The sequence below is a fragment of the Macrotis lagotis genome, chromosome X, assembly GCF_037893015.1.
Source record: "Macrotis lagotis isolate mMagLag1 chromosome X, bilby.v1.9.chrom.fasta, whole genome shotgun sequence".
In the NCBI taxonomy this organism is placed as follows: Eukaryota; Metazoa; Chordata; class Mammalia; order Peramelemorphia; family Peramelidae; genus Macrotis; species Macrotis lagotis.
In genome coordinates, this window is record NC_133666.1 from 688017672 (window position 1) to 688027392 (window position 9721).

At 39.6% G+C, this 9721-nt stretch overlaps 1 long non-coding RNA gene across 1 annotated transcript; it reads left to right on the forward strand.

Moving 5' to 3' along the window:
* Positions 1-4266: 4266 nt before the first annotated feature.
* LOC141498061 (uncharacterized) lies at positions 4267-5912 on the forward strand. Its single transcript, XR_012471535.1, has 3 exons — positions 4267-4350; positions 5018-5087; positions 5604-5912. It is a non-coding gene; the product is annotated as an uncharacterized LOC141498061 (long non-coding RNA).
* The last annotated feature ends 3809 nt before the right edge of the window (positions 5913-9721 follow it).

The following is a 9721-nucleotide window of genomic DNA, read 5'->3' on the forward strand; positions in this document are numbered from 1 at the left end:
AAATGTGTTGTTGTTTATCCTTCATTCTCAAAAAAAAAAAATGCAAGTTAAGAGCATCACACACCTTTCATGTTGTTGCTAGGATTAAATCGCAAGGCATTCATGATATTCCCAGCACATAGCAACTGTGATATAAATGGTATTGATCATTATCATTATCATCACCATAACCATTTTATTATTGTAATGAAGTGGATGGAGAGCCCGGCCTGGAGTCAGGAACACCTGAGCTCAGATCAAGTCTTAAATACTTAAATACTAACAAGCAAGGGTGGCTAGGTGATCCAGTGGATAGATCACCTACCCTGGAGTCAGGGGAATCTAGTCCAAATCCAGTCTAAGAAACTTGCTACTTGCTGGCTAGGTGACCTTGGACAAGTCATTTAACTCTATTACCTTGCAAAACAGAGAGAGAGAGAGAGAGAGAGAGAGAGACAGAGAGACAGACATTCACTAGCTGTGTGACCCTGGGCAAATCACTTAATCTCTTTTTGCCTCAATTTCTTCATATAAAATAGGGATAACAATTGGAGTTCCACCCCAGGTTTGTTGTAAAGGTCAAGTGACATACTACATGTAGAGAGTATGGCACATAGTAAGCTCTATGTAAATGTTAAGTAACATTATTGTAGATGAGGAAACTAAGGCATGCAAGGTGGAGTGATGTGTCCAGGGTCACCCTTCTAGGAAGTGTCTGAGGTCAGATTTCAGTAAGCATCTTCTGAGACCATCATTTTATCTGCTATTTTATGTAGACCAGCTCTGGCATTTTATAACTAAGGAAAGGCCAGAGAAGGGAAGGTACTAATTCAGGGGGTCTCCCATGAGCAGGAGGGCTAAGAGTGGGGCTGACCTCAATGTTCTCTCTGCTCTGACACCCTGGCTGCTGCTCTCAACTCATCCCCATCACCTTCCCCCAAATTGAAAATTGTTTCCCCACTTTCCCAAGAACATTGCATCTTGTTCAATCCTCTCTCCTGTCACATGGGCGATAGCCCAGTTGCAATTGGATTCCCAAAATAGCCTCTTTCCCTGGGCCTGCTCAGGCTATTACAGAATTGCAGGCGGGCAGGAGAGGGGTCATTCCATTATCCAGGAGCCAGATAGCCCAGTATTACCACCGGCAGGCCCTCTGACTCACCACTCGGTGGTAATAGGTCTTTTTTTTTTTAAAGAACATTAACCAGTGCTTTTACACAGTATTTGACAAGACTAAAGGTAACATTGCATTTAATCCCCCTGCATCTCTGGCTTGGGGGACCCCTAAAGACAATACTAACATGATCGGGCTTTGGAAACACCTCTAGTTTCTGTTTCATCGGCAGGACTATTTTCTCCGGAGATATCCTTCTACTTTGAATTTTAGGTGTCAGCTAAAGGGAACAAAGATATAAGGAAAGCTCCCCCCCCATTCACCCTTCCCAGGTATCCTTCAGGGTAGTAAACTCCACAAAGAAAGAAAGAAAGAGGCGATCCATTGATTAGGAAACTGGAAGAACATAGATTGAAGGCTAGGAAGGACCTTCGAGATCATCAAGTTCAATATTCTACAGATGAGGAAACTGAAGCCCCAAGAAGTTATACATTTATCCAGGGTCACACAGTCAAAGGTGAGTTGTGCCACCCAAACTTTTCTGGGTCACTCATATTGGATCATACTCATACTGAGCATGAGGAATCCTGAGAAAATTTGCAAAATTAATGCTCTTTAAAATAAGCAAACCCAAGTGAACAATCTACAAAGTGATATCTGAAGAGGACATGGAGTTAGGATTTATAAAGACCAAGCTTAGTCCCAGAGAAGAGAGGAGAAAATTCACTCTCTCCAGAGAGGTGGGGGCCTATGGATGCTGAATGGGGCATTTTGACATGGGTGGTTAGTTTTGCTGAATTTTGATTGTGTGTAATTTGTGTTCCTTTTCTAACATTTTGGTATGAGGGAAATCTTCCTTAGCAAGAGGAGAGTGGAGAAGGAGCTGTGATGGGAAATGGTGCGTGACAAAGAGAAAAGCACTATGGGACAACAAAAGGTGAATAGATTTAAGTTTTGAAATATTCATATCAAAGAAGTGTCATAGAACTACAACAAAGATGCCCAAATGCTACCTCCTACAGAAATCGTTCTCTAATCTAGCTCCTAACATCACACACGCGCATGCACACACACACACACACACACACACACACACACACACACACTCTCTCTCTCTCTCTCACACAGGGCCAAAAAGAATATTACCTTGGACTTCTTTCTCTGTCTCTCTCTCTCTCTCTCTCTCTCTCTCTCTCTCTCTCTCTCTCTCTCTCTCTCTCTCTCTCTCTCTCTCTCTCCCCCCCCCCTTCTGTCTCTCTGTCTCTCTCTCTTTCTCTCCTTGAGGGCAGAGGAAAATTCCCCATGGTAGGTCCTCACTAAATGTTCTAACTTTAGTAGTCATTCATGTACTCACTCATTCAGCAAGTATATTTATTAAGGTTCTACTATGTGCAAAGAGAAAACCAAAGCGGTTGTTACCACCCTCAGAGAGTTTATATTCTGTAAGAATTCTGTATTCTAAATTCTAAGGCCACATCTGTCTTTAACATTCTGTGCTCTGCCTGGAATAGAGACAGAGCTGCAATCTTAAAGGATTTTGAGTCCTCCTTTATTACCTCTCATCATCCCTCTACCCATTTTTGCAGATGGGGAAACAGAATCCAAATGAGATTTAATAATTGGCACAAGGTAACTGTGCTGGCAAACTTCTGACTCTAAGGTCCTCTCACCTTTGAAGTCCCCTGTTCTAAGACCCCTCCCATCTCTGACATCCACTGTTCTAAGACCCTTCTCAGCACTGACATTCCAAGTTCTAAGGTCCCTTCTAATTCTACATCATCTGTTTGAAGGACCCTCTCACACCTGACACTCTATTCACTAAGATCCTTCCTTCTCCAAGATTCTATGCCTTAAAGTCTTCAACTCCACTGTCCTGTGAATTTATAATTCTATATTGCCCTGGAGTCAGTATGAGTTGGAGTGACCCACAGATGAAAGTCTTCATTGGGGACTTCTATCCATATCCCTTCCCCACCTATTATTATTTTTTTTAGTTTTTTTTTCAAGGCAATGGAGTTAAGTGACTTGCCCAAGAGCACACAGCTAGGTCATTATTAAGTGTCTGAGGCCGGATTTGAACTCAGGTACTCCTGATTCCAGGGCTGCTGCTCTATCCACTGCGCCACCTAGCCACCCCTCCCAGCCTTGAGATCATGGCTCCTCCCTTTTTCCTCTCATAATCACTGTCTACTGTCTCCCTATCCCTGATCCCTCTTGCCCCTGGCTATATAGCAGAATCCAATTCTTCCTTAAAACTTGCTCCTAGGGCAGCTAGGTGGCAGTGGATAAAGCACTGGCCTTGGAGTCAGGAGTACCTGAGTTCAAATCTGGCCTCAGACACTTAATAATGACCTAGCTGTGTGGCCTTGGGCAAGCCACTTAACCCCATTTGCCTTGCAAAAACCTAAAAAAAACCCAAAAAACCTCCTCCTTTCTAACTACTAATGTGGAAAGATTTTATATCTTAAGAGTGACACTGTTAATTTACTCTAAAGAGGAAATGCCTGGCCATTGCTGAATGAACTGGACCTTCTCAAGGTAAATGATCTTTAACTAGAATAGGATTGCAGGTCTCTGAAGGTAGAGGGAAGACTTTGCAATTAGAGATTTCATTCTTGCTGAATCTGGAGCTTTCTATTCCACAAAAAACTAGACGTGCCCACCCTTATGAGGTGGGTGTTCAATGGTTTCAGCCATACTCTATATGACACCACTGGAAATTTTCTTGACAGAGATACTGGAATGGTTAACCACTTTCTTCTCCAGCTTGTTTTATAGATGAGAAAACTGAGGCAAACAAGTGACTTGCCCAGGATCACACTGCTCATGTCTAAGACCAGATTTAACTCAGGTCTTCCTGACTCCATGCCTGTCACTCTATCCAGTCAGCTAGTGGCCCTTTAAAATGGATCATTGGTTTATCTGATTGAAATTCAATAAATACACAAGGTGAGGGCTCAGGGAGGCTGCCTTTATTGCCTTGACATCTATGGTGACTAAGAATGAACACCTCCTGCAGCCTCATGGAGCATGACCTTGAGGTCCACTCTGTTCTCTTGGCAAGGACATGGATTTGGAATCAGGTGACCCAAGGCTGGAATTCCAAGCCTGCTTTCTAACTGAGCAAATGTGGGATTCTTGACCTGTGGCTTTCTTTAGCTGAGCCTAAGTGAGGGAGTCGGAATTAGAAGAGAAGATTGCTAAGGTCCCTCGAGGTCTGTGTCCTCAGATGTATCTGGGGACTTTGGAGAAATGAGGTAGTGAGCATGTTGGGAAGGGGGGAGAGGCTGAATAGTTTGCTTTGCTTTGGTTTTCATTTGAAATAGTCTAAAATTACATAGAGATACAATGTAAGAGTTGGAAAGATACTTAAAACATAGGATATTGAAGTGAGGATGGACCTGAGAAAAGAGAATGTCAGAGTTCTGGGGGGATCTTAGAACAAGGGAGGTCACAGCTGGGAGGGGCCTTAGAATAGGGGATGTCAGACCTGGGAGGGACCTTAGAATAGGAGATGTCAGAGCTAGGAGGAGGTCTTAGAACAGGGGACCTCAGAGCTGGGAGGGACTAATGTTAGAATGAGGAGGGGTTAGAATGGGGAGGAGTGGAGTAGAAAAATCTTAGAATATGAAATGTCAGATCGAGGAGGGACCTTGGAATAGAAAATGCCAGAGCAGATAAAAGTCTTAGAATAGGAAATAGGAGATATGGAGGGGATTCTCACACTATGAAGTGCCAGAGTTACAGGAATACTCTGAAGAGTGGGAAGGGGTCAAATAAAGAAAACCAGAGTTGGGAGAGCCCTTAGAATGTAGTTTCCTAAGAACATTGCAAATATTTTCATTCAATATAATGAACATGGATTCTCAATAGAAAAGGAAAAGTGGTGAGACCTTCTCCAACTTCTGTCCTTCTATCCACTAGGTCCTTGTGGTCCTGGATTCCCTGAATGGAGCGACCCCTCCTTTCTGTGAATCAATCCAGCAAATAAGAGGTGTTGGGTAGAGTTTCCTAGGGCCTTCTCTCACACCCCCACAGGGAGGGCTGCCAGAATTGGCCTGAATCCTCTCCTTGGTCTGATCTCTATGCCAGCTTCTTTCTACCCAGGCTGGGCCCCCTACCCTTGCATGCTTCTCACCTCTTTAAGAGTGAAAATGTATATACTAAAGATTGCGGCTTAATTGATTGATTAATAACAGAAAACCTAATTGGATCCTCCCAGCTTGTGTGTAAGATGCCTTAATGGTACAGCCTGGGGAATCACCGCACAGCGGGGAAGTTTGAACTGCTTCGAAACCACTCACACTTGGAATGTAAAAGTCAATCTCATTATACAAGAGGTTGTTTTCCCCATTCCTCTGGAAGCCCAGAGACTAGAGTCTGAACTGCTCCTCCTCTATGAGCCTCAGCCCAGTCTGCTAATGTCTGTAGAAGATGCAAATAGCAACAGCCCTCCTCTCTCTCTCTCTCTCTCTCTCTCTCTCTCTCTCTCTCTCTCTCCCCTGTCCAGGATTTGTTCCCACTGTTGCATATCTGAGCAACTCAGTAAATATTCATGAGGCTGCCTTTGGAGGAGAAAACTGTGAAAAGCCCAGACAATCTGCCCTCTAAGGTGACATGAGATTTGGCATCAGCGGGCACCAAGAGGAAAAGGGGGCGGAGAGATAGCGAGAGCCAGGGCAGCCTTCAGAGAAGGCACAGGATGCCTTGCAGCCACCTCTCCTCAGCCTTGTCTTAAGAATAACACAGTTCTGAAGCTCAATAATATTAATGAGCCACTAATGAGTTTATTAAGTGTTAAGATTAATAATAAATAATAATAAGCAAGAATATTCATGTTGTTTCATGTTATTATCATCATCATCATCATTGGTAGGAATTGATTCTTTTTATTTGAAACCCCAGTTCCTAGAAAAGAGCCTGGAATATAGTAAGGACTTAATAAATGTTCCTTGGTTGTTCTTATCCAAGCTATACAGACCCCAAACACCTTCAAAATATAAAGATCTAGTAGAGGAGATGAAAGTCATTTGGCAACAGAATGAGGTCCTTGTTATGCTTGCAGTTCATTCTGCTAGTAGATTTACATCAAGGATGCATTGAAAAAACACGGAAGGGACAAACTGACATCTCAAAATGTTTATTCATTTATAAAAAGTCATTTTTTTCCAGAAAGAGATGAAAAGGAGGGGAAAATGGAAGGACAGAGAGAAGAGAGAGAAAAGAAGAGAAGAGAAAGAAAAAGGAGAAAAAAGAGAAAGATAAAAAGATAAAAATACAGAGATAGAGAAAAACAGAGACAAAAAGCTAATGGTCCAAAGAACAATAAATATAAAATAATAATATCATGATAGTGACTTATCCCAAGATCAATTTTATCTGAACTCAAAGAAAAAACATAAAAATTCATTGATAATATTTATTTTCTGATTATCTAGAAAGACATGATTAAGTGACCAGAATTATACCCTGCAAGTTCACTATCCATCACAATGTATTAAGTGATAAGGAAAGAACAAAGCAAGTATTCATTAAGTCTCTTCTATATTCCCCAAACTATATTAAACACCATATTAATATTATCTTATTTAATCCTCACAAGACCCTTAGAGGTAGATACTCTTATCTCTATTTTATAGTTGAGGAAACTGAGGCAGGGCCCAAAAATTGACTTGCCCAGGTTCACACAGTTAGTTAAGTTTCCAAGGCTAGACTTGAATTCAGATCTTCTGGTCTCTGGGACTAATGCTCTATCTACTAGAAACCAAGTTACCTCAAATCCTGATATGATAAATAAAACTCTTAAAGTACCCTTGAAAATTCATATACATATATATTGTACTGAAATCAGAGCACCTTGAGCTGCCAAAGTGTTGCCCACAAACACCCAGAAATTATACTGACTACAAAAATATAACATTTTAAGTAAATAGTACCATGCCGTATTCTAGATTCCAAATACACAGAATGAAAGGATCTAAAATTATGTAGACTTAAGAAAGAAAGCAAACCAATATGAAGACAGAATGAAATTCATGTTATTACTGTAATCTTATCTAGACCATGAGAGTCATCTTGAATATTCTTTCAGTAAGTCTACAGAGAATGAGCAGACATTCCAATATCTGAAATCAATTTTTTAAAAAAGGAAAGATTTTATCCACCAGTAAAAGTCTGGCAAACATTAAATATTAAAAAAAAAAAATTCTAAGAGAAACTTGCCCTGGGACACTATTTGTATGTGAACTATATCACACAGGAGAGAAAAATGATCATGATAACTTAATTATCGTTAAATAAACAATAGCTATGATGTAAATATAATACAATATAATTAAAAACATAATGATAATATTTATACTAATCTTTCTCCTACTTTTCCAGGCTAGATATAGATAATAGATTGGAAAAGAAGGAGGGAGCTATGTTATGAAAAATTTTCAACACCAAGCGCAGGTTACTGTTATTTAATCCTGGAAGTGAGAGTCACTGGAATTTACTGAATGGGAAATGACTCCTTTTAGGAAGTGGAAAACTTGAGTGTGAAGACAGGATTAAAGGTTTGACTTTATCCAGATGTGACTAAACTGAATTGGAAGAGTGAATAATGGGAAATAAATAAACTGAAGAATTGGGTAGTTAAGGTGCTTCTGTTGAGAAGTTGTATTTCTCCCTTTGAGAAAGTACTGTGTATCTGCTTTGATCATGTATTTATTGGGGCTGGCTCCTTGTTCTTATATATTTGAATCAATTTTACATATATATATATATATATATATATATATATATATATGTATGTATATGTATATAGTGAGTTTCAGCCCTTTAGCAGATAAAATTGCCTTTCTTCTAATTTTAGCTGCATTAATTTTATTTGTGCAAATTCTTCATTTTTTATTTTATACAATCAAAGCCATTCATTTTATCTTCTGTGTTTCTTGCTATCCCTCCCTTATTTGGCTATGAACTCTTCTATACAGAATTATAAAAGATAATTAACTTCTCTTTCCTCTAATTTATTTATGATGCACGATCTTTTATAAATAAGTCATTTCTCCATTTGGAGCTAATTGGGGTATATGGTGTAAGATTCCTAGTAAATTTTGGCCGTATCATTTCTTTTATATTTAAGAATTTTCCATGGACTTGGAAAAGAAAGGGAGTTTAAGAGACACAGGGAGGTTGTGACTCACCCAAAATCATGGAGATAATGAAAGAATTAAAATTTGAACCCAAGGCCTCTGATTTTAAACTGAGTCCCCCTCCAAGCTGTTGACCCTCTGAACCTTCAAATGCCAATGTTTTATCAACCAATCAATGTATCAGCAAATATTTCTCTTAAATGTTTGCAAAATTTTTGCTCCACTATCTGAGAATTTTTTAGAAGTTCTATTTTTTCCCCTTTCTTTTTATTCTGAACTTTTGTTGTTATTGCTGTCATATCTTTTTCTCATCCTTTTTAGGAATTTTCTCAGCAAAGACACTGAAATGATTCACCATTTCCTTCCCCAGATCATTTTACAAATGAGTAAACTGAGACAAAAATGTTAAGTGATTTTTCAAAGATTGCACAGCTAGTGTCTGTGACTGGATTTGAACACAGTTCTTCCTAACTCTTGTCCTAAGACTAATATTGATACCACTACCAGTCAGTAATAATTAAGATAACCACTTTCATATGCAGTATGGAAGAGTAGATAAATCTTATATCTTCTTCTAAGTAGAAGTTCCACAAATTCATTATCAAAGCTGTCTTACTATGTCTTAAAGCAACCTTATTTTGCTGTAGTTTTTAACTGTCTCAATGACCCTCTTTCCTTAGTTTCTTCTTATTTCATGGGTAATCTCAGCTAGCCTGTTTCTTTTCCAAACTTCCCTTCCCAGAACAAAAATTGAATGAAAAACAAAAGAAAACAAAACTAAGTCCCTTCTATAAAATCAGACTACTTAAACGAACCAAACTGACGACATCTGAAGAAATGTTTACTTCCACACTTTGAGTTCATGTTCTTCCTTTTCAGAAGGCAGATGGCATATCTCATTCCTCTTCCCCATCCCCAGCTGTACCATCACACACATTGGTCGAGAGAACTCTCATTGAGAAAGCCTCCTCTCCTCTACTAAAGAAGACCAACTCTTGCCCCATGACTCATGCTTTTAGAGAACTGCCTGGGTCACAAGGGATTAAGCCACTTGTCCAAAGGCCCACATTGAGGATGTGTCAAAGGTAGCCCTGAAACAAGGTCTTTCTGAGTCTCTAGTCAACTCTCTAACCTTTAGAAAATCCTGCTTCTCCTCTAGCATATAGTAGGTATTAAATAAATCCATGCTTGGTTGATGCAAGATCATGCCTTGCATCTTGCCATTCAGTTTCTCTAATCTCCTTCTCCCCAAGCAGCAGGACTTACATTTGGTCCAAAGGTCATTAGAGAGATGTAATTGTAGACTCCATGCAATAATGATGATCAAAATTATCCATAAATGTATGAAATTTTTCTTTTCCTGTCTGACTATCTCAGTTTTATTTCAGTCTCTCATATGTTCTACAAATTTGGTCTTCTGACCCAATGGAAGTGGTCTTAAGGTCCCTTTCAGTTCTGACATTCCATACAAATAATACTATCAATA